The 24962-nt window shown below is 47.3% G+C and overlaps 2 long non-coding RNA genes across 2 annotated transcripts in view; one reads left to right on the top strand and one right to left on the bottom strand.

Moving 5' to 3' along the window:
* Nucleotides 1–392: 392 nt before the first annotated feature.
* Nucleotides 393–23115, bottom strand: LOC132346892 (uncharacterized). Its single transcript, XR_009496869.1, has 2 exons — nt 22487–23115; nt 393–3116 (listed from the first exon to the last, which is right to left on the bottom strand). It is a non-coding gene; the product is annotated as an uncharacterized lncRNA (long non-coding RNA).
* Nucleotides 2247–24962, top strand: part of LOC132346893 (uncharacterized) — a 51245-nt gene continuing 28529 nt past the window's right edge. Inside the window, exons 1-2 of the long non-coding RNA XR_009496870.1 lie at nt 2247–2334; nt 8901–9046. This is a non-coding gene — a long non-coding RNA (uncharacterized lncRNA). The remainder of the gene's footprint in view (nt 2335–8900; nt 9047–24962) is intronic.

The following is a 24962-nucleotide window of genomic DNA, read 5'->3' on the forward strand; positions in this document are numbered from 1 at the left end:
TGGAGTCATGAATGGCCTGGACCTGTGGATCAAGTTGGAAACTCTTAGCCCTTCCTGCTACACAGTGGCTTCTGAGTGACCAATTCAGAGCTGCATTTGTTCACTCAAAGGATACTATTCATACATAATGGCCTGCCTTAGGGAACCCTGCCCCTCTACCTGAATATTAAACCAAAGTGCCTTTTTTTCAGGACCATGTCGACCTCTGGATGGCTACAGGAAGGAATTGACAACCCCCCTCACCCCAAAATCAAATAAACACCTATGAACACTGTTTGTGATGTTCGTAATGTTTGTACACAGTGTTTATAAACCATGAGCTCAGAACTGCGGGAATTATGTTTGGTCAATTTCTAATTATTTGAAAATAACCATTCAGTAAAGACTCAACAGAACACTAAATCCAACATTTATCTCTAAAAATTTCTGAGAAAAGCCCTGAAAAATAATCACAGTCAGATTTAGCCTTATCAATAGCAAGAAAGGGTCTGGTCCCCCAACCTGAAAGGGACCTTCGACACTTTTTTTTTTTTAATTGGGGTATGATTGCTTTACAATGTTACGTTAGCTTCTAGTGTACAATGAAGTGAATCAGCCACATGTATACATATGCCCCCTCCCTCTTGGACCTCCCTCTCACCCCACCCAATATTTTTTTAAATTGAAACTATAGTTGATTTACAATATTGTGTTAGTTTCAGGTGTACAACAAAGTGATTCAGTTATACATATCGATTGTTCATTACAGATTATAAGATATTGAATATAATTCTCTGTGCCATACAGTAAATCCTTATTGCTTATCTATTTTATATAAAGTGGCATTCCAACTTAAGAAGAATGGCATGCCCAGAGAGAGCCTTAAAGAAGTAGGCTGGGCTGACACCAGGGTCTGCCCCTCCTTGCAAGAACTTAAGCTGGTCCATGCTGGGTCTGGCCTGAGGCTAAGAAATTAATGACAGGAGGGACTCTGAAGCCTGGTTGGGTCTCAGCACCTTGGAATACTCCACGATGTCTCTTCTTCCGATGTTTGCTCTTGGATGTGGCTAGGCGCTCGGTGGTGGGGGTGTGGGGGCAGAGTCTGCAGCTGGCCTCAGCCCACCTGTTCCCCTCTGCCTGCTTCCCGGATGCCCGGGTGGTGGGAGGGGAGGGACCAACCAGCAACCGCACAGCTGTGATTCATTCTGTACAAGCCTGGGGCGTCAGGCCTGGCCCAGCCCAAAGTGGAAACTCGCTCTCCATCAGATGGGGGCCAACTCCCTCTGCCCCACACCTTCTTCACACGAAATGTTCTCCCACTTTTTTGTTTGGAACATAACTTTACGCGAGCCAGGCCAAGCTGAGGCAGGGAGCTAACGGAAGTTTAGCATCGGCCCATGGGGAAGCAGGAACAAAAATTAAAAGAGCAGGAGACTCGATCCTTTTGCCCGTTCCAGCCCCAATTCCACAGCCTCCAGCTGGAACGGCTGCAACAGCTGGGACTTATCAGTGGCCTCCACATTAACCCATTGGTTCCAGGAGTTGGGATTTCCTGGACCCAAAGCACTAATTTTTCCAAGTTTTTTTTTTTTTTTTTTTTAAACCTTTCCTCTATGTCTTTCAAGGAAGTGGGGGAGCGTGTGTGGGCGAGGAGGCCAATTTGGGCAACAAATTGTTTCAAGCGAACCCAGCAGCTCGGACAAAGGAAAAGGAGCTCAAACGGCCCTTGTTTATTGTTCCTGGAGGGCCTGCTGGGGTCCCCGTATTCCAGCCCCACATGACACCTTTTTGTCTTTGGGTTTTGGAAAACAAAACCCCGACCCTCATCACCCTCTCCTGAAGTAATGAAATAAAACAAACGTGGGAATCTAGGACTGGAGAGGTGACACTCCCCTACCTCATGGGGGCACCTTCAGGTCCCCAGTAAGCTAAGTGTCCTCCTTCAATTGGACGCAGGGAGGCGGTGGGTGCGGCAGGGGCCCGGCCAGAGGTGTTAGCAGAGGCCAGAAAACAAGTCAACTTCTAACTTCCCCCTCACTACGGGCTGCATGTTTCTCGTGTCCGTCTTCAGAGGCTCAACCACAGGAGCCAACTGGTAGCCAGACTACGAAAGGACAGTCAGGTCCAGCAGCTGAGGCAACGCCGAGCTCCACGCGGACCGCACTCTGTTTCCATCCAGCCAATCAACACCAGCATCCGTCAGTCACGTGGTCACCCTGCACATGCGCACACGAGAGAACGCCTCATCCGGGTCCTGGTGTGGCGGAGGAGCCCGGCCGTAGTTTCTTACTGTGTGTTCAAAGTCTTCTCCAGTTGTACTCTCACGGGAAGTTTCCCTGCGAATAGCCCCACCAGGTACGTATGTGTCGGGTTCGTGGTGAAGTCACAGAGATGTCAGTAACCTTGGTATTTTCCAGGGGGTTGCCAGTGTTTGGCACCCAGAGGCCTAGAGGCTGCACAAATCGGAAACACAATTCTCCCCTCTCTGCCCCTCTCCTCGCCAGCCCACTTCTCCCCTGGGGACCCCTGCCTCAGCTCGGGAGCTCAGAGATCTCCTGTTTAATAGCACCTCGGCTGTGGGACTAGCCGCAAGACCCTGCAAGCCTCCCTCCAGAGCCCCAGGGGAGGACGGTGAGGTGCCTAGGGTTTGAGAGGAAACAGCTGAGGCCCCGGTAGGGTACTGGCTTGTGGACTTGGGGGCAGGGATGTTTTCTCATAAGCATGGGGCCTTTTATAAACTGGTATTTGGAATCTTGGGGGATCAGCACCCACGTTCTGAGGGAAGGCAGTCCTCGGGAGACTAGACTGAGGAGAAGGCAGGGGAAGAAACCCCATCTTCTGGCTGCAGGCTGGGGGCAAGGAAGCAGGGAGGCCAGCAGTGTCTGCACGCCCAGCAGGGAGAAGAGAGGACGGTGGGCGGGCATTGCCAGTGGGCCCACAACGGAGGCTTCCAGAATGTTATAGGTTCTGTGACAGTCGGGCCTCAGGACAGGGCTCCGTGCCATCCTCCTTCTTGCAATGGTACCGTTTGTCCTAGTTGCATGGTCTTATATCCTGTGAAGGGCAAGTTCCCCAGGAACCGTGCGCTCTCAAGGGCTTATAGACTGGTTTCCTGCACGACAGGAGCCCCCTGGGTTCTGAGGAGCAGGAGAAAGAGAAAAGAGGAGGATGATTTTTGCAATTATGTCCTGGGAGGCACAGAGAGCAAATGGCAAAACGGTCTTTAAAGGGGTAGATATGATAAAGACACGAGGATAACTAATACGCTTTACCGTAGACCTGGCTTTCATTTGCTTATAAACTCCCCAAGAGACAGCCCAGATTTATTTAAATAGCCCGGATGATATATAAGGCAGTGGAGAAGCAGGTGGGAAATTGCACTCAGGCCGGCTTGGAAACAGATGAAAGAGACAGGCCCACGGCTGCAGGGAGGGGACTGGTCCCTGGGGAGGCCTGGAGATGGGGCCTGTGGGAGCGCCCACAGCACCTAAATGCCAGCAAGAAAGATGGTGCCCACGTCATGAGGCCCAGAAGGCTACAAGGTAAGCCTGCAGGGCTCCTCCCACAGCAGCTCTGATAGGTGACAGAGGGGAGAGGTAGAGAATATTGAATTTCAACTCAGACTGCTGCCTGAGCTCTGATTCCTTATGGGCCTCGGCTTATTTCTACAATGGGTGAATAAGTGATTATTATCTACATGTTACTTAGGGTGAAAAGGGCCTGGCCTGTGGTGACTGGGTGCCATCCTGCAGGGGTGGGAACTTGACCAAGGCAGCTAATTTGTGCTCTACAGTAGTGGAGGCTCCAGGTCCACCTGGCAAAACCAGACCTGGGCATGTTGTGACTACAGGTTGCCAGACATCACTCTCTGCTGCTGAGGAAAGTGCAGACCCCCAGACCCTCTGGAAGGAGGGGACACAAAGCTGGGTGTGCCAGGCCCCCTTCCTCATAGGTGTCCTGTGTTCAGGGCTGCTGGTGGCTATTTTCTGTCCAGGCAGGGCCCCTGCTGGGTTGGGCCGCTTTACTGTTTGGTGAGCGGATGGGCAGGCGTCTTGCTCAGTGGAGTCTATCACATCACTTCTTGTCCTGCTGTTCCTCTGGGTGCCGGCTCCAGACTCAAGGGTAAGTTGCAGGCTGCTCTCCAGGGCTGGATAGTACAGGCGCTGTGCTGCGGTCACATTGCATTTTCTCAAACTGTCACGTCTCAGAGGCTCTCAGCCATTGAAAGACTGCTCCCTGGAGCAGGAGGTCTCAGCCTTGCCTCCACGGTCCCCCTGCAGCGGCCAAGTGGCTCTAGCTCCCTCACTGCAGCAGGCCATCACCCAGCCTGGGTGAAGTCGTGGGGGGTGCCCATCAGCTGCCTGCCCACCGCGCCTGGACCCCTTCCCCTGCCCCCCTTCCTCAGTACATGATTCCAGCGCAGGATGACCAGCGGGCAACCCAATACAATGACGAGACCCCAGCAGGGGCTCCCAAAGGCCGACTTGAGCTCCGTGGGCCTTGGCATTGCTGGTATGCCTGGCCCCGTGCCCTCTCAGCCTGTAGTTTCCTTCCTCTGGTTTTGTCCTCTCTGTTCACTGCCAGACACTCTCCATTGTCTGTGACTTCATCGTGGACACAAGCCTCTGTCAGTTGGCAAGTGGGGACGGAGCCAAATAGTTTTCTGATCAGCCTCATCCCTGGCGTGCTCTAGGCAGCTCTGTACTTTCCCCACTGCTTTCTTTGCTGCAGCCCTGGTTCCCGGTAGCCTGGGGCCCCCTCTGCCGGCGGCTGGGCTCCATGGCACCTCCTGAGAGGCCTCTGGAGGGGTGGCTGGCGAGGCTTATTCCAGGGAAGCCAGTCCAGGGCTAACAGGCATCTGTCTTGGCTCCTGCAATAACCAGTGATGGGAAAGGAGGACAGAATTGGTCCAGCTAGTCATGCTTAACTGGGGACATCTGCTTCCTTGAGCTGAGCCAGCAGCCGTGTGTGTGTGTGTTTGTAAGTTTAGATCATTGTCGCTGAGGTGGGCCATCTGCCCATAACACAGGGCACAGCTTCCCATGATGCTCCAGTGGGCTTGATCGTTCTAGGTCAGTTTTCTTCTTCTTCGCCCTGAGATCCAGTGTGGGACCTGGAGCCCCGCTCCTAGCAGCCATACAACTTTCTGAGTAAATGTGAGAGTGATTCTCTGAATGAGTCAGGGAGCGCTGTGTCACTCTGGGGGAGAAAGCCCTGCTCTACCGAGATACTACAAAGTAAAAAGGCCTGTGTGATCTTACAGCCCACGGGCCTGGTCACCAATTTCTCTCTAAAGTCGTTCAGCCTGGGACCTCCCAGCAGGCTGCCTGTTTCCACAGCCTGACCTCTGTTAACAGCCCATCGGCATCTGCAGGCTAGACATTTCTAGCATCTTCCTGAACACCCGTCTGGTTGAAGTTCTGTCTGGTGGACAGCGGTGGAGGCAGGCCATGCAGAATAAAAATAGACTGATGACCCACACAGGGTTTGTTTTTTTTTTTTTTCGGTTGCCTCTTGGGCCGGATTTCCTGAGGAGTAGGAGTGTGAGAGGCGTGAGCATTTGTCACTTGGCGCAGGAAATCCTGACTCCCCAGATGGCGAGGAAAGTAGATACCTCTGTGAGACCCTGCCCCCCTCCAACCTGAGACAGAGAGAGGCCTGTCACAAGCCCCTGGCTTGCTGTCCATGGGGGGCTGGGGACAGGTGACTGGTTGGTGTCAACTCTGAGCAGAGCACCACGTCAGCTGCTGCCATCTCTGAGCAGAGTGAGGCTCAGGGTTGCTAACCACCTGCAGGGGCCAGGCCCACCTCTATACCCACATTTGTGTATGTAGCTCCTTTCTCTCACAATCCAGCTTGTCTATGGTCAGCAGTGACAGGGCAGTTGTCAGGATGAGGCCATCGCTGGAGAAGGCCCTCCTGTAGGTCATGGGGGCCTGTTGTTCCAGGCCTGTGTCCTCATTCTGGCCGGGCCTGCAGGCCCCTCCAGCTCCAACCCGCAGGGACCTGCCCCACCTGGCTCCTGGGCCTGACTTCTTCCCAGGTCCAACCTCCTCTGGGGGCTCGCTGAGGCCTTTGTGGTGTCCCCTCCCTCTGTAGCCCCTCTGTCACCTGTGTGGCCTCCCTCTAGGCCTTTGCTCTGGTTACCTCAGTGGCCATTCCTCATAGGGCCTTCCCTCTGTTCCAGTTGCCTTGAAGACTCTGTATCCATCTGTCCCCATGTGATTGGAACCTCATCTCAACTCTGTTTTAATGAACCCCTGTGCCTCTAAGACTAGACTCTGGCCCTGGCTCTGTTCTTATCAGCCTTCGACAAGTTACTCTGCTTCAGGGAGTCTCAACTTTGGGGTAACGTCCCCTCCAGAGTACATTTGACAGCATCGAAGATTTCTTGGTTGTCACACTTGGGAGAGTACCTCTGGACTCTGCTGGGTGGAGGCCAGGGCCCCTACTGAACCTACTCCTGGGGAACAGGGCAGCCCCCTGCCCCCCCCCCCCAGCAGGGGAACGTCCACCCTGAACAGTGATGACCACTGAGAACCCAGCCTGTGTCTCCTCACCCGTGAAAGAGGAGGGTTGTGAAAAATCAGCTGGGATGACCCAAGCGGAAGCAGATGGAAGGTCAGTGCCCTTCACATCCTGCTGTGTCTGCTCCCCTGCAGTTGTTCATTCTCTGAAGGGGGGACAGTGCACAGTAACTGCCAGCATCGGCATGTGCTTGTGTGGGTTACCCCCCTGGATCCTCATGGAAGCCCACTTGCGTGGGGCTAGCATGAACCCTACTTTCCAGAAGACGTGGGCTATTGGAGCTGCTAGGAGTGAGCCAGCCTGAGGGTGCAGTGGAGCTGGATCTCCCAGCCCCCACTTAAATCCCCAGGCTTCCCTGGTGGCTTAGTGGTAAAGAACCTGCCTGCCAGTGCAGGAGACACCAGTTCGATACCTGGGTCAGAAAGATCCTCTGGAGAAGGAAATGACAACCCACTCCATATTCTTGCCTGGGAAATCCCATGGACAGAGGAGCCTGGTGGAGTACAGTCCTGGGTCACAGAGACGATGGCGTGACGAAACAACAGACTCAAATCCCTGGTCAAATCACCTTGAGACAGCGTTTGTAAAAGCATTCAAAAATGGCCAGACCCTGTGCAAACATGATTATGGTTCTTTGTCTGTAACCCCATCTGCACGTCTGCCTCCCACAGGCTCACCTCTGAGACTCAGTCAGCCCCCAAAGATGAATCCGATGTGCACGACACTGGTGAGTCAGGAGAGACTGTTGTGCGAAAACTTTGAAGCTGCTAGAAGCTGGGAAGAGTCTCAGGGGCTCCAGGGAGCCTGCAACCTAGTGAGTAGTGGCCACTCACAGCCAGTGCCTGGCCCAGCTGCCATCTGCAAGGACATTGAGCCCCTGTCACTGGACTGGTACACATATGCCGCTGGCCCAGGGCACTGGTGACCAGGGTCTGGGGCAGTTTGCCTTGTGGTAGCAGCATGGTGGGCACAGCACAACTCTGTTCTCTCTTAGTCACCGGGGAGAAGTGGCCAGGCTCCCTTGGGGACACAAGTCTAGCAGCATGGCAGGCCCAGCCTCACACCATCTACTGAACCACAGTCAACCACTGTCGTCTTATGTTTAAAGGGCAAAAAAATAAAGAGCAGATCCAGTCAGTGTGGCTCACCTGTTGTGCCCTGGCCAACTTTGGGGGAACAAATTTACTTGTCATCATCATCATTTCTTCTTTGTTTTTCCATTTGGGAAGTAAGAGATTAAATCTGTCAGTGAAAATCTCTTTCCCAGGTTCTCTCCTAAAAATAATCCTGAGATTAAGAATGGTTACTCCTGCTTCCGGCATTAATGCCCATAAGATTCAAGACATTGATAAAATTCTCTGAGTAGCACACAAGAAGTAACATAATCATTCTGGTAAGAAAAAAAAAATCAGCCTAATAAGATAACATATTGCTGTAAATGAAACAGGTCCCATCACCTCTTCTGCCCAGGAATGATGACCGATTTATCAAGTGTACGCTGAGTAATGATTTTCCATGGGGGCAGCAGCTCTTATGATAAAGTGTTACTGCTCCAGCTGCATTATTATAAACAACATCCAATTTATGTTGTTAGGGAGCAGATGCATGTCTCAGTAATGTGTCACCATCATCTAGAATGAGCCATAAAATCTAGGTTGTCGTGTATTTTCTGGCTGTACACTTCAAACAATTAATATTCCTATAAAACAGTCTTGATCACAAGCCCAATTTAGAAATTAGTTGTTCAATACGATGATTAAATTCCCGAGCTGGAACTTGCTGTGGCCAAAGGTGAGTCGCCAAACGTGACAAATCTTGTACCACTTCCCAGACGGAAGGAGCTGTTGGAGACGCTGGGGATTTTTGGTGAATTTTAAATGAGGCACCTTCACCTTCAGAGAATGCCACGGTCCTGCCCGCCTTCCAGAGGAAGATGAGTCACCGGTGTCTTCCTGTATCCAGCAAGTCAGTCTGTGGAGGCGGCAGACATGCCCAGAAGGGAGCTTCACCTTGACGCATGGCAGAGTCTACCCTGCTCTGCCCAGAAGGCCTGAGATGGGTACCTTCTCCAGCTTGGGGAAGCCAGGCAGAGCTGCAAGACTGGCGGACCCAGAATGAGCACTGGGAAATGTAAAGCTTGGGTGATATCCCTCTAGAGTCTAGGCCACCAACAACTGGGTGGACAGAGTGACAAGCCATGGAAACATTGTCACTAATAGATTATTTTAAACAGGTGGGCAGGGCCAGGCCCAAAGTTTTCGTTCATACTTTGTCAGAAAAATAGCATCGTTTAATCATTTAGTTTGCAAAACCTGTTTCAGCTTTCAGTTCACATTTAGGCATGTCTCATGTTTCCTTGGTCATTTCAGAAGTGCTGTCTTTTGTGTATCTAGGTTCCCCAGGATGGAGATGAATTCCAGAGATGAATTTTGCTGTATTCAACACAGCACATTACATTTAAAATGGAAAAGCCAAGAAGAAACCACCAGTCACTGGTCTGGGGAACACAGACGGCCGGCCATACATGCTACTCGGGAAGGTACACAGTAAACTTGGGAAAGAAAGTTTGGCCACAAGTATCCAAACCTGTGTGCTCTGACCCAGCCGTTTCACTTCCAGGAACTTATTCTCAGGAAGAGTCAGTGGAGGGTTACTTAATAGATCATCCCTTGTGTGCCCAAATGTCCAGTGTAAGGAGGTTGGCTAAGTGAGTTTTGGGGCAAACAGCCATGGCAACTGTGTTGTGAAATGTGGTTGATCTGATGTTCAGTGCAGAGAGTCACCAAAAAAAAAAAGCGTATCTCATATGACCTCAGTTTCATATAAAAAAGGGTACATTACTTAGCGTGGGGGAGAAGAATTGCCAAAATATTAACAGCGATTATCTCTGTAGGTGGGAGTGAATGGGTGTCAAGTTTTCTTCTCTGCGTGTTTCTGAATATTCTGTATTTGTTATCATTATATTTATGTTATGCATTATATGGCCTTCCTTGGTGGCTCAGACGGTAAAGCGTCTGCCTACAATGCGGGAGACCTGGGTTCGATCCCTGGGTCAGGAAGATCTCCTGGAGAAGGAAATGGCAACCCACTCCAGTATTCTTGCCTGGAAAATCCCATGGATGGAGGAGATTGGTTGGCTGCTGTCCATGGGGTCACAAAGAGTCGAACACAACTGAGCGACTTCACTGTCACTATCACTATGTGTTATATATATGTTACGCATTATATTGTTATCAGAGAAAAAATTCCTGTGACTGTTGAAGCACATTCTCCAGCTAGCAGAATTCTTACGAATATTGTGAGAATTGGTATGGTATACTATATTCTATTGTATTATTCGATAAAGATTATTATACAGTAAAGTTCTATTTATCACCAGGGGGTGTCAGGGGGCTTCTTGGCAGTTCCGTTTATAATCAGATCATCTTGAAGAGAAGTGGAAAAGGAAGAACCAGGGCCAGTTGAACACACGGAATTTTCTAAAGAATATCATGTATGATACCTCACCTTGGAAAGAAGATGTAAGATGTGTACTGGGTACATTTCGGTTTGAAATTCACCATAAGTTGGAAAGATGATGGTCACCTTAGCCCATTCAGTTCAGTCACTCACTTGTGTCAGACTCTTTGTGACCGACCCCATGGACTACAGCATGCCTTTCATACTGTTCCTGGGGTTCTCAAGGCAAGAATACGGAAGTGGTTTGCCACTCCCTGTCACTGTCACTACATCTATTTCCCATGAAGTGATGGGACCAGATGCCATCATCTTAGTTTTCTGAATGTTGACTTTTAAGCTAACTTCTTCACTCTCCTCTTTCACTTTCATCAAGAGGCTCTTTAGTTCTATTTCTGCCATAAAGGTGATGCCATCTGCATATCTGAGGTTATTGATATTTCACCTGGCAATCTTGATTCCAGCTTGTGCTCCAGTTGACCATGTTTTATTAGAACTCTCCACCATGACCTGTCTGTTTTGGGTGGCCCTACACAGCATGGCTCATAGTTTCATTGAGAACAGATACCACACTTGATCTTAACTAAAAGGCTGAGAAGCAATAGTATGGCTAAACCCATAACATAGCTTAGATTCCTGGTAACATTAAGTTGCCTGTTCATGTAAAATGGAGCAGTGAAGTCAAGACCTGTTATGCTCCCTCTGCTCAAGGGGGTCTGGTGCCCACAGAACCAATAAGAGAGGAGCCTGGGCTGGGGAACTGGAGTTGGTGAGGTCCATTCATTTACCATCATGGTGCCGTGAGACCCAGCCCTAAACCTTCAGGTTTCCCCAGATGGAAGCCATGACTGGGAGAGTGGGCATGATCGGCCTTGTCTAGGACCAGCCAGACCACCACCCACTTTGTCCTTCACAGTCTGTGTGCACGTGTGCTGGCCAGAGTTCACCCACGTGTGCCGGCCGTTGTCCAGGCTGTGAGCTCCTGCTTTGTTGAGGCACAAGGACTGGTCAGCCCAGCATAAGGCAGCTGTAGGTGCTCCACTTTGTTCTCTGTGTCTTAATAAACATCCACTTCCTCTTCTCATGGTACTGAGGGCTCAGCTCCTTAGAATTGTGGGCTGGGGGGCTTATTTAGGGGGATGTGTAACTGTCTTATGCCCTCCTGCACTCAAGATTCATTTTTATATTTCTGAATAGTGGTGCTGTTGGCAGTGAAACAAGAAAAAATGTCACATGGGTTTGACCCAATGCTGAACTTGAATTTCTTTTAGTTTTCCCTGAGAATTCCTCCAAAGCAATAACCATGGGGCCCTTTCTGACTCTGATCACCAACAACACCCTCACCACTCTTCAGAGCCACTGCAGGAGCCATTCTGAAATCAGAGGTTTACTCCCCAAGGAGAATTGGGGTGATGCTCACAGCCTTTGGCCCTGACTCCCCTCCCCAACCGCGCCATCTCCTCTGGAGAGTGGCTTTGCATAACTGCACGTTTGTGTAATGACTTGCCTGTTCGTCGTCCTGGCGCTCCAATACCCCATCCCTCTGGTAATTGCCCATCTCTGTAGACATGTAGAACTTGTGGCCTTGGCCTATTTTGGGGAGACCATAGATCTTGGAATATCAAAAGATGAGTCAGACTCTATATCTCAACTCACTCATTCATTCAGTTGATATCTGTTAAGAACCTCCTTCTGTTTGCTGGGCAGTGTGAAAAGGGGCTGGGATACAGTAGTGATCAGAGAAGTCAATCCAGCAGTCAGATGACTGATTGGAAGTTGTAAACTGAGATGCATATTCTGGGGAAGGAAAAGAATAAGACTGAAGGGGGAGTCTGTTATAAATGTCACACTTAGTCTGAGCAGCCAGGGAACGTTTTCAGTGAAAGGATCCTTGAACAGAGACCCGGAGGCCATGCATGGGATGGCTGGATGAAGGGCCAGTTGTGCTGGACTTTGATCCTTCTGGACGTGGGGAACAGGATATGCAAAGGCCTGTGTTAGAGCCACCAGACCTGGTAGGGGATGCAGAAGCCAGGGTGGGCAGAGCACAGAGAACAAGGGCATCTGACTAGGGTCCTGGGAGGCTTGTCAGAGAATTGTTTTTTATTGTTTTAATTGAAATGTTGTTCATTACAGTATTGTGTTAATTTCTGCTCTCTAGCCAACTGATTCAGTTATATATACATTTTTAAATGTTTTTTTCCATTTTGATTTATAACAGAATATTGAATATAGTGCCCTGTGCTATACAGTAGGACTTTGTTGTTAATCCATCCTATATATCATAGTTTGCATCTGCTAACCCCAAGCTCCAATTCATCTCTCTCCTATCCCCTTCTCTCACCTACCTGCCCTCCTGCCCTGTAACCACAGATCTGTTCTCTGTGTCTGTGAGTCTGTTTCTGCTTCAGAGATAGGTTCATTTGTGTCATATTCCACTTATAAGTGGTATCATATGATCTCTGTCTTTCTGCTTTCTTCACTTGGTGTGATAATCTCTAGTTGCATCCATGTTGCTGCAAATGGCATTATTTTCCTTTTTTATGACTGAGTAAAGCTCAACATTCAGAAAACTAAGATCATGACATCTGGTCCCATCACTTCATGGGAAATAGATGGGGAAATAGTGGAAACAGTATCAGACTTTATTTTGGGGGGCTCCAAAATCACTGCAGATGGTGATTGCAGCCATGAAATTAAAAGATGCTTACTCCTTGGAAGGAAAGCTATGACCAACCTAGATAGCATCTTAAAAAGCAGAGATGTTACTTTGCCAACAAAGGTCCGTCTAGTCAAGGCTGTGGTTTTTCCAGTAGTCATGTGTGGATGTGAGAGTTGGACTGTGAAGAAAGCTGAGCGCCGAAGAATTGATGCTTTTGAACTGTGGTGTTGGAGAAGACTCTTGAGAGTCCCTTGGACTGCAAGGAGATCCAACCAGTCCATCCTAAAGGAGATCAGTCCTGGGTGTTCATTGGAAGGACTGATGCTGAAGCTGAAACTCCAATACTTTGGCCACTTCATGTGAAGAGTTGACTCATTTGAAAAGACCCTGATGCTGGGAGGGATTGGGGGCAGGAGGAGAAGGGGACGACAGAGGATGAGATGGCTGGATGGTATCACTGACTCAATGGACATGAGTTTGAGTAAACTCCGGGAGTTGGTGATAGACAGGGAGGCCTGGTGTGCTGCGATTCATGGGGTCCCAAAGAGTCGGACACGACTGAGCGACTGAACTGAACTGAATATTCCATTGTGTACATGTTTCACATCTTTATCCATTCATCTGACAATAGATATTTAAGTTATTTTCACATCTTGCCTGTTGTAAATGGTGCTTCTATGAACATAGGGGTGTGTGTCTTCTAATTATAGTTTTGTCCAGATATATGCCCAGGAGTAGGATTGCTGAATCATATGGTAGCTCTCTTTGTTTTGAGGTACCTCCAATACTGTTCTCCATAGTGCCTGTACCAGTTCATATTCCTACCAACAGTGTAGTAGGCTCCCTTTAGAGAACTGGGTTTTGTCTTAAGACCCTAGGAGCCCTTGGAGGGCTTCAGATAGGGAGAGCTGATTGCAGCCATGCATTTTGAAAAGATCATTGTAGATGTGGCGTGGGGCATCAGATTGGAAGAGAATCTGACTAGGTCCTAAGAGGCAGCCACCGTGGTCGACTGGCGAGAGATAAAGGCAGCCTGGACTGTCGTGGCCACCAAGGAGGTGGTGCACAGTGAGTAGGTTTAGAGATACTTCGGAGGTGAAATGGTCGGCACTGGCTGATGGGTTGGTGTGGGTGGTGAGGATGAAGGAAATGATAAGGATGACAGTTTTCTGGTTGTGTCACTTCAATAATGGAGGTGGATGTCATTCACTTATGTGGAACTTTAGGGGTGGGGGTCAGTGGGTGTTGGCATCTGGGGCTGGGAGGAAACCATGAGCTTGCTTTTGGACAGTTTGGGTTTGAGGTATCTGAGATAATTGGAGGGGATGTCAAATGGGGAAAGGCTTTGAGATGGGTGCACAGGGAGGAGACTAGAGAAGATACGGGGCAGTGCGGGGCTTGAAGATCTCTGCTTGTTTTTTGTCCCTTGTATCCTTTCCTTAATGGTTGCATCAGGTGCCAGGGTGGCTGCTCAGAGTGACAAGCTCTGAGATGCTGGAATCTTGCTGGCATCTCTTGAAAAAGCCAAGAAGAAACTAGAACTCCTCTTGAAAGACTATGTTCAAAGTGGTGTTAAAGAAACAGACTTATAAACTTAGAGAACAATCTTACAATTGCCAGAGGGTAAGGGTGGGGGAAGGGATAGTTAGGGATTTGGGGATTGACATGTACACACTGCTATATTTAAAATAACCAACAAGGACCTACTGTATAGCACAGGGAACTGTTTTCAATATTCTATAACAACCTAATTGGGAAAAGAATTGGAAAAAGAATAGATAACATGTGTATGTATAACTGAATCACTTTGTTGTACACCTGAAACACAACATTGTTAGTCATTGTTAGTCAACAGCACTCCAATATAAAATAAAAAGTTGGAGAAAAAAGAAAAAATGAGATGAAAGGTAATATTTCCTTTGAAAACCTGAAATAATAGCATACCATTCACATAATCTAGAATCTTTAGAACAAGAAATATTGATGAATTAGGAAGTAAAGTTTTAGGAAAACAATTGAGAAGCATTCTCACTTCTCAGACTCCCTGAAATGCCCTAGTGAGCCTGGCTCCAAGGGAAAGATAGGCTTGTTTCTTCCGATTTTGTTTATTTTTAAAATATGATTGATTTACAATATTGTGTTAGTTTCAGGTATGAATTTAAGTTTTATGTATATATATGATTTACAATGTTGTGTTAGTTTCAGTTGTGAGTTTCAGTTTTTTGTGTATATATGTATATACACACACACACGCTTTTAAGATTCTTTTCTGTTCTGGGTTGTTACAAGATATTGAATACAGTTTCCTGTGCTATACAGTAAATCCTTGTTGATAGTGTGTATATGTTAACCCCAAACTCCTAATTTATTCCTCCCCTCCTTCCCCTTTTGGTAACTATGTTTTCTATATGTCTGTGAGTCCGTTTCTGTTTTGTAAACAAGTTCATCTATCATTTTTTTTTTTTAGACTCCACATGTAGGTGATACCATATATTTGTCTTTGTCTGATTTGCTTCCCTTAGGATGATCATCTTTAGGCACATGTTGCTGTAAATGGCATTGTTTATTCTTTATGGTTGAGTAGGATTCCATTGTGTATATATATACACCATATCTTCTTTATCCATTCCTCTGTCAATCTAAGTGGACATTTAAGAGTCTGTGTCTTGAGTATTGTGAATAGTGCTGCTATGAACATAGGGGGTGCATGTATCTTCTTGAATTACAGTTTTTCTCTGAACATATGCCCAGGAATGGGATTGCTGGATTGTATGTTAGTGCTGTTTTTAGTTTTTTAAGGAACTTCCAAACTTGTCTACGTAATGGTTGTACTAATCTACATTGCCACCAATAGTGTATGAGGGTTCCCTTTTATCCACACCCTTTCTTCACATTTATTATTTGTAGATGTTTTGGTGAGGGCCATTCTGACCAATGTGAGGAGATACTTCTTTGTAGCTTCCATGTGTATTTCTCTAATAATTAGTGATGTTGAGCATATTTTCATGTTTTTTTTTTTTGGCCTTAGGGTATGTCTTCTTTGGAGAAATATCTACTTAGATCTTTCACCCATCTTTGTTTTTTTGATACTGAGCTGCATGAGATATTTGTATATCTTGGAGATTAATCCCTGTTGATTGCTTTATTTGCGAATACGTTCTCTATTCTGTGGGTTGTCTTTTCATTTTTTTATGGTCTCCTTTGCTGTGAAACACTTTTAAGTTTAATTAGATCCTATTTGTTTATTTTCATTGCTCTGGGTTGTTGTTCAGTTGCTCAGTCATGTCTGACTCTTTGTGATCTCATGGACCGCAGCACACCAGGCTTCCCTGTCCTTCACTATTACTCTGGGAGGTGGATTCAAAAAGATAACTGCTTCAATTTATGTCAAAGAGAGTTCTGCCTACATTTTCCTCTAAGAATTTTATAGTTTCTGGTATTACCTTTAGGTCTTTAACCCATTTTGAGTTTATTTCTGTGTATATTGTTTCATTCTTTCACATGTAGGTGTCTGGTTTTCCCAGCACCACTTATTGAAGAGACTGTCTTTTCTCCATTGTATATTCTTGCCTCCTTTGTTGTAGATTACTTGACCACAGGTGTGTGGGTTTATCTCTGGGCTTTCTGTCCTGTTCCATTGGTCTGTATTTCTGTTTTTTGTGCCAGTACCATACTGTTTTGATTACTGTGGCTTTGTAGTATAGTCTGATGTCAGGGAGCCTGAGTCCTCCTGCTCCATTTTTCTTTCTCAGGATTGCTTTGGCTATTTGAGGTCTTCTGTGTTTCCATACAAATTTAATAGCTTTTTATTCTAGTTCTATGAAAAATGCCATTGGTAATTTGATAGAGATAGTATTGGATCTGTAGATTGACTTGGATAGTATAGTCATTTTGACAACATTTATTTCTCCAGTCCAAGAGCACAGCATATCTTTCTATCTGTTTGTGTCATCTTTAATTTATTTCATCAGTGTCTTACAGTTTTCAGAGTGCAGGTCGTTTGCCTCCTTAGGTAGATTTATTCCTAGGTATTTTATTATTTTTGATATGATGGGAGATGGGATTGTTTCCTTAATTTCTGTTTCCAGTCTTTCATTGTTAGTGTGTGGAAGCGCAGGAGATTTCTGTGTATTAATTTTGTATCGTGCAACCTTACTGAATTCAGTGATGAGCTCAAGTAGTTTTCTGGTAGCATCTTTAAGATTTTCTGTGTATAGTATCATGTCATCTGCAGACAGTGACATTTTTACTTCTTCCTTTCCAATTTGGGTTCTTTTTCTTCTCTTATTGCTGTGTCTAGGATTTCCAAAAGTATGTTGAATAAAAGTGACACTAGTGAACATCCTTGTTCCTGATCTTAGAGGAAATGCTTTCAGCTTTTCATTGTTGAATATGATGTTAGCTCTTGGTTGTCTTATATTGATATTTATAGAACATTCTATCTGAAAGGAGCAGAATACACATTCTTTTCAAATGCACATGGAACATTGTCTAGGATAGATCACATGCTGGGCCATAGAGCAAACCTCATTAAATTTAAGAAAATTGAAATCATGTCAAGCACCTTTACCAAACACAGTGCTATGAGATTAGAAAATCAACTACAAAGAAAAACTGTGATAAACACAAATATGTGAAGGCTAAATAACATGTTACTAAACAACCAGTGCATCACCAAAGATATCAAAGCAGAAATAAATACCTGGAGACAAATGAAAATGAAGATGTGACAGTCTAAAACCTTTAGGCACAGGAAAGCAGTTCTAGGAGGGAAGTTTATAGCAATACAACCTTACCTCAGGAAACATTTTACAAAATTCTCAAATAAACAACCTAAGTTTACACCTAAAGCAACTAGAGAAAGAACAAACAAAACTCAAAGTTAGTACAGGAAAAGAAAATTTAATGATCAGAGCAGAAATAAATGAAATAGAGGTGAAGAAAGTAACAGAAAAGATCAATGAATCTAAAAGCTGGCTCTTTGAAAAGATAAACAAAATTGACAAACCCTTAGCCAGTCTCATTAAGAAAAAAAAAGGGAGAGGGCTCAAATCAATAAAATTAGAAATGAAAAAGGAGAAGTTATAGTTGACTCCACAGAAATATGAAGGATCGTAAAAGACTACTACAAGCAACTATATGCCAATAAAATGGACAACTTGGAAGAAATGCACAAATTCTTGGAAAGGCACAATCTTCCAGGGATGAACCAGGAAGGAATAGAAAATATGAACAGACCAATCACAAGTACTGAAATCGTAACTGTGATTTTAAAATTTCCAACAAACAAAAGTCTAGGACCAGATGGCTTCATAGGGGAATTCTATCAAACTTTCAGTGAAGAGGTGTAATACCCATCCTTCTCAAACTCATACGAAAATTTGCAGAGGAAGAACACTCCAAAGCTCATTCTCTGAGGTTACTATCACCCTGATACCAACACCAGACAAAGATACCACAAAAAAGAAGATAACAGGCCAGTATCACTGATGGACATAGTCACAAAATTCCTCAACAAGATACTAGCAAACCAAATCTAATGACACCTTAAAAGGATCATGCACCATTCTAAGTAGGATTTATCAGTCAGTATAATACACCACATTAACACAGTGAAGAATAAGAACCATATGATTATCTCAGTAGACTCAGAAAAAGCTTTTGACAAAATCCAATACCACTTTATGATTAAAACACTTGAGAAAGTGGGCATAGAGAAAACCTACGTCAACATAAGAAAGGCCATATACAACACATCCACAGCTAACAGTACGTATCTTTTCAAATGTGTGTTTTTTTCTTTTCTGGATATATACCAGGAGTTGGATTGCTGGATCATATAGTGACTTTAATTTTTTAAGGACCCTCCATACTTTTTTCCATAGTGGCTGCACCGATTTATATTCCCACCAACAGTGTAGGAGGGTTTCCTTTTCTCCACACCCTCTAAAGCATCTACCATCTGTAGACTTTTTTGTTGTTCAGTCGTGTCCAACTCTTTGCGACCCCATGGACTGTAGCACACCAGGCTTCCCTGTCCTTCACTATCTCCTGGAGTTTGCTCAGACTCATGTCCATTGTGTCTGTGATGCCAACCACCTCATCCTCTGTCACCCCTTTTTCCTCTTGCCCTCAATCTTTGCCAACATCAGGGTCCTTTCCAGTGAGTCAGCTCTTTGCACCAGGTGACGTAAGTCCTGGAGCTTCAGCTTCAGCAACAGTCCTTCCAGTGAATATTGAGGGTTAATTTCCTTTCGGATTGACTGGTTAGGTCTCCTTGCTGTCCAGGGGACTCTCAAGAGTCTTCTCCAGCACCATGATTTGAAAGCATCAATTTTCAGAACTCAACCTTGTTTATGGTCTGCCACATCCTTACATGACTACTGGAAAGTGAAATCGCTCAGTCGTGTCCAACTCTTTGCCACCCCATGGACTGTAGCCTGCCAGTCCCCTCCGTCCATGGAATTTTCCAGGCAAGAGTATGGAGGGGGTTGCCATTTCCTTCTCCAGGGGATCTTCCTGACCCAGGGATTGAACCCGGTCTCTTATCGCAGGCAGACGCTTTATCGCCTGAGCCACAAGGGAATCCCTACTGGAAAAAGCGTAACTTTCACTACAGGGACCTTCGTAGGTAGAATGGTGTCTCTGCTTTTTAACATGCCGTCTAGGTTTGTCATAACTTTTCTTTCACGGAGCAAGCATGTTTTAATTTCCTGGTTGCAGTTACCATCTACAGTGGTTTTGGAGCCCAAGAAAAGAAAACCTGTCACTTTTTCCACTTTCCCCCTATCTGTTTGCCATGAAGTGATGGGATCAAATGCCATCATCTTAGTGTTTGAATGTTGAGTTTTTAATGATGGTCATTCTGACTGGTGTGAGGTGGTACCTCATTGCAGTTTTGGTTTGTATTTCTCTAATAATTAGTGATGTTGAGCATCTTGTCGTGTACCTACTGGTCATCTGTATGTCTTTGGAAAACTGCCCATGGTCTTCTGCCCATTTTTTGAGTGGGTTTGTTTTTTGATATTGTGCTGTTTGAGCTGTTTGTATATTTTGAAAGTTAAGCCCTTGTCAGTCACATTGTTTGCAAATATTTTCTGACATTCTGTAGGTTGTCTTTTCATTTTGTGTCTGGTTGGGTCTGGCTCTTCTGATGTGGGATGAAGGTCTCTCTGCATGCCTTCAGGAGCTTCTCAAAGGCCCCTCCCTGGGGCATTCATGAGACTGTCCTCCTGATGTTTCCCTCACTATGATGGGGGGAGGGTCTCCCTGTCACTTTGAAAGTTGAGATAGTGGGGTGACTTCCAATGCCAGAACCAGTTCTCTGAGTCTCCCAGCACATTTGGTTGTTGAGCACTTCAGCTCAACTCTGACACTGATGACCCAGAATGAGGGCAAAACTCCAGGTTATGGGCTGTTTTTCCCAAGGCTGCCCCCACTTCAGACGCCAGTTACAGGTCCTGGGCATCCCCTACTGTTGACCGACTGACTCTAAGTCAGGGATTCCCTTGATAATTTGCTAGAATATCTCCCAGAACTCAGGAGCACACTGTGCTTACATTTACCAGTTTATTATAAGGGATGTCACAAAGGATACGTATGAACATCCAGATAGGGAGATACGCAGGGCAAGGCCGGAAGGGTGCTCTTGGGGTGTACCACCCTCCTGGCACATGGATGTGTCCACCAACCTGAACTCCGTGCCACTGGGATTTTTATGGAGCCTTCATCATGTAGACATGATTGATCAGTAACTCAGTCCCCAGTCCCTCTCTCCTCCCCAGAGGCTGGGGTTTGCGGCTGAAAGTTCCTAGCTTCTAATCGTGGTTTGGTCTCTGGCAACTTCCTCCAATTTGAGTTATCTAGGGGCCCACCAGGATTTATCCCATTAGGACAAAAAGTTCTCTCATCACCCAGGAAATTCCAAGAGATGTTCCCAAAGACCAAAGAATAGGACAAAAGAGACTCCTATCCCCCTATCGCCAGAGATTCCAAGGCTTTGAGAGGCTCTGAATCAGGAGCCAGGGACAAGGAAACGCCTATTTCTTCTTATATACAGGGGGCTGGTCCACCCTGGAGTAGGGTAGGGGCACTCCCTGGGAATTCTAGAACCTTCTGCAGCTAAGATTCCACAGTGGGCTTCCCTGATCGCTCAGCTGGTAAAGAAGCCACCTGCAATGTGGGAGACCTGGGTTCGATCCCTAGGTTGGGAAGATCCCCCAGAGAAGGAAATAGCTACCCTCTCCAGTATTCTGGCCTGGAGAATTCCATGGACTGTATTCCATGGGGTCGCAAAGAGTCGGACACTACTGAGTGACTTTCACTTCACTTCAAGCTTCTGTAGCAGCTGCTGCCTGTCTCCCAACCTGCCCTGAGCACCACCCTTACCTGCTGGCAGGGGGCACTCATCTCTGATGCTAGAACCACCTCCAACCAGGGCAGCAGGGTCAGGAGACCCCCAAACCCAAGCAGCTGAGGACACAGGAGCAGGGGTGGGGTGTGGGGTGGGGAGGAGGCCTGTTCATGCTTCCGGTGTGTGTCTCTGGTGTGTGACTGTCTCACAAACGTGGGGTCTCTTCCATCACAGGCACGTGCAGCAGCAGGAAGAGGCTGATACTCAGCACTCATTGAGTTTCTCATCTGGGGAATCTTACCCACATTATGGCCAAGCCTCAGATACCGCTGGGAGGCATAACTAGCCCCCATTTTACAGATGAGTAACCTGAGGCTCACACACATTTGAAAACTTGCTCAAGGTCACAGTTAAATGTCAGAGGCAGGATCCAGACACACATCTGGTGGACCCCAGTGTCTGTTCTGTATGCCTCCAGGTTCAGGCTGGGGACAGAAACCAGACCCAAGAGCTGATCCCTGGAGGCTGGCCAGACCCATGCCACAGTCGGCTGACTTACCCATAAACTTAAACTAGGGAGCTGAGAGCCCAGGCAGGCCACAGAAACCCTGTTCATGGTTTGCAGCCTTCGCTGGTCTGGCAGGACGGAGGGGAATTTTCCTCAGCTACTTCCAAGCTCTTCTGGTGTCTCTGGGACCCTATTTGGAGGCTCATAGGCATCTTCATTGGAGAAGGCGATGTCACCCCATTCCAGTACTCTTGCCTGGAAAATCCCATGAATGGAGGAGCCTGGTGGGCTACAGTCCATGGGGTCGCGAAGAGTCGGACACGACCGAGCAATTTCACTTTCCCTTTTCACTTTCATGCATTGGAGAAGGAAATGGCAACCCACTCCAGTGTTCTTGCCTGGAGAATCCCAGGGACAGCAGAGCCTGGTGGGCTGCTGTCTATGGGATCGCACAGAGTCGGACACGACTGACACAACTTAGCAGCAGCAGCAGCAGCAGGCATCTTCATGAATTAAACTTTCCAGCCCTGGCAGGGGCCCCTCTTCTTGAGACACAGCCCATCAGGAACCCCTCCCACATTAGGCCCCTATTCCCCCACCTTGTGGAGGTATCAGGGCTGGACTCGGGGAGAATGTGGTGGTGAGTCCACCAGCTGGTGTAGAAAGCTGTAAAGCTCTGCACACAAACAGCTTGGCCCCCGTGGAGAAGGGTGGCTACCCAGGGCTGTCCCCTGCCCACTTTTCCTACTGCCCATCAGAGCTCTTGACTCACTTTCTTTGGCCAAAGAGACTGGTGGGGGAGGGGCAGCCAAGCTGTGCCCTTAGGGCAACTCTGCTCCTATATTTAAACCCACAGATGTGTCCACATCTGTTGAACCTCCCTCCTCTCTGTGAACCCTTTCTCAGCCTCCCCCTCCCTCCCCCAACTCCCCTGATGGTCCTGCGTGCCCCATTACCGTTCAGAACACCCCAGACCTAAGTAGTTGGGAGAAAAAAGTACCTGATGAGCATCACACTTTAGACTGCTTCTACTCCTCCAAGTCCCTCTTGACCTCCATGGGGGACTTGGCGTCTGTTTACCCATCACGGCAAGTGGTATGCACACGCCATCTTGTGACCTCCTTAGGAAATGATTATTCTGGAGGCCCCTCTCCTTGTATGGACATCAGCGGCTCGCCGGGCATCTCCAGCGACTCCTCAGCACCCAGCAGGTCGCAAGGTTCCAGGCTTTGCTTAGTCATTGCAGGACGACTGGGCGGATGGCCGCCTCCAGCCCAACGCTATTATAAATAGCCTTGCTGCCTCCCAGTGTTTTTGAACTGAATCACCCACTGCTTAGCTGTTTAACTGTTTCCTGGGGAGGGTCCTCCCTCACCAGGGAAGCAGGAATGTGCTTTAATCTCTGGAATCCCACTCCCTGCCCGCAGTGATGCTGAGTCCAGGAAGAGCTTCATAAAAGAATTAGCCCCTTCTTGAGCCCTTGTTCTGCGCCAGGCACCAAAGAAAGCATTTTCCACGTGTTTTCTCATCTAATCCTCAGGGTGTCCCTGTGGGGTGGGGGCCATTGGGGTTCTTATTGTATAAATGGGGAAACTGGCCCTTAGAGCGATTAAGGAATTCTCCCCCTCTCATAGCCAGTGGACAGTGGGGTATCAGTGTGACATGGGCCAGTGGATCCATAGGCACCTTCTGGGCCGTCGGATGAATTGATCTGTGCTTGCATCCGCCCAGTGTGATTCCTGGCTCGTCCCAGGCCGACCTACAACTTGGGAAGAACATTCCTCACTTCAGCCCCATGCAGGGTCCCATGATGAAAAGTCAGTTCCTGGGCTGCCGTTTCCAGGGAGAAACCGCCAGAGCGAGTTCCGTATTCCCACTCCAGCTCCTGAGTCCCCAGACTTGAGTTTTCAGAACAGAAGCTGTGGTCTTCCTCCAGTTCCCAGGGGAGAAGCTAGGCAGGAAGGACATGGGGTTATCCTTGCAGGGCCCTGGGCACCTCAGGTGTCTTAGGTCCTGGGGACCACAGACATCTCTGAGAATCCCTGAGGCCAGCAGTTGGGGCCTTGAAGTGAAGGAGGGCTGGCAGGGCCACTGCCCCAGGAGAGGAAAGAACAGCCAGCTCCCTCCTCTTCCTGAAATTCCTGCCTGCTTGGGCAGCTGCAGCCCCAAGTGGTCCTCTGCCATCACCTACTTGGCATGGTGATGTGGAGAGGCACATGGGCTCTACCCTCCTTGTCACTCTGGTCAGCCTGGTCCTAACCACCCATCTCACTCTGAGAAAAGAAAGGATCTCACCATGGCGGCCTCTGCCACGCCATCAGGGCTGGAAAAGCCTCTCAGATCATGCTTGACCTGGCCCCCTGCCTTCAGACAGGTGAAGATCCACGTCACCGTCTCTCAGGGGACATCGTTGAGGTTCAGAAGACGAATGAGCCGGATTCAGGAGCCATGGCTGGGGTGTCCCTGCTGGCAGCACTGGCACAGGCACCCAGCAAGCATCACACATCTTTAAAAATAGCACAATTTTTCTTTCTGATTTGAAAAACAGTATATTCTCATTTTAGAAACTGTCGGAAAAGGAAAATGAAAACTGTTCATTATCTCATCACTTGGAGGTAACCCAGTATTAACAGTTTGCTATGGTGTCTTAGTAAAGAATCGGACTGCAATGTAGGAGACCTGGGGTTGATCCCTGAGTTGGGAAGATCCCCTGGAGAGGGAAATGGCAACCACTCCAGTATTCTTGCCTGGAAAAGCCCATGGACAGAGGAGCCTGATGGGCTACAGTCCCTGGGGTTGCAAAGAGTTGGACATGACTTAGCGACTAAACCAGCACCACCATATTACACACACTTCTTCATGCACATGCTTTTTTACATAATTATGAATCTGCCTGCAATGCAGGAGACCTGAGTTCGACCCCTGGGTTGCAAAGATCCTCTGGAGAAGGGAATGGCAACCCACTCCAGTATTCTTGCTTGGAGAACCTCATGGACAGAGGAGCCTGGCAGGCTACAGTCCATGGGGTTGCAAAGAGTCGGACATGACTGATTGATTAACACACACACACGTGTTCACATACACACACACGTGTTCACTTGGTCAACAGTTTGTGTAGTCTGCTTTTCTCACCCTTAAACATTTCCCTCAGTTATTCAGAGATCTTTGTAAATATGCTCTTTGTTACTGCATATACTTTGCTTGATATCACACCAGAATTTTCTTAAGTATTTCCTTAGATAATAATTGTTCAATTCCAGTTTTCTGCTGTTATGCATAATTCTGGGGTTAACATTTTCAGAGTAAGCTTTTTCTGTATTTCTGTGAACTTCCAGAATCTAGACTCCCCAGATGGGAAATGACTGGTGGTTCAAGGTTCTTGGTAAATCGCTCTTCAAAGGAGGGGTGCCCTTTTACACTCCTACGGCAGGCCCCATTCACCCCTCCGGTCTTGAGTGTTCCCAGTTAAAAAAAAA

This window comes from Bos taurus, chromosome 13 (genome assembly GCF_002263795.3).
Source record: "Bos taurus isolate L1 Dominette 01449 registration number 42190680 breed Hereford chromosome 13, ARS-UCD2.0, whole genome shotgun sequence".
Taxonomy (NCBI): Eukaryota; Metazoa; Chordata; class Mammalia; order Artiodactyla; family Bovidae; genus Bos; species Bos taurus.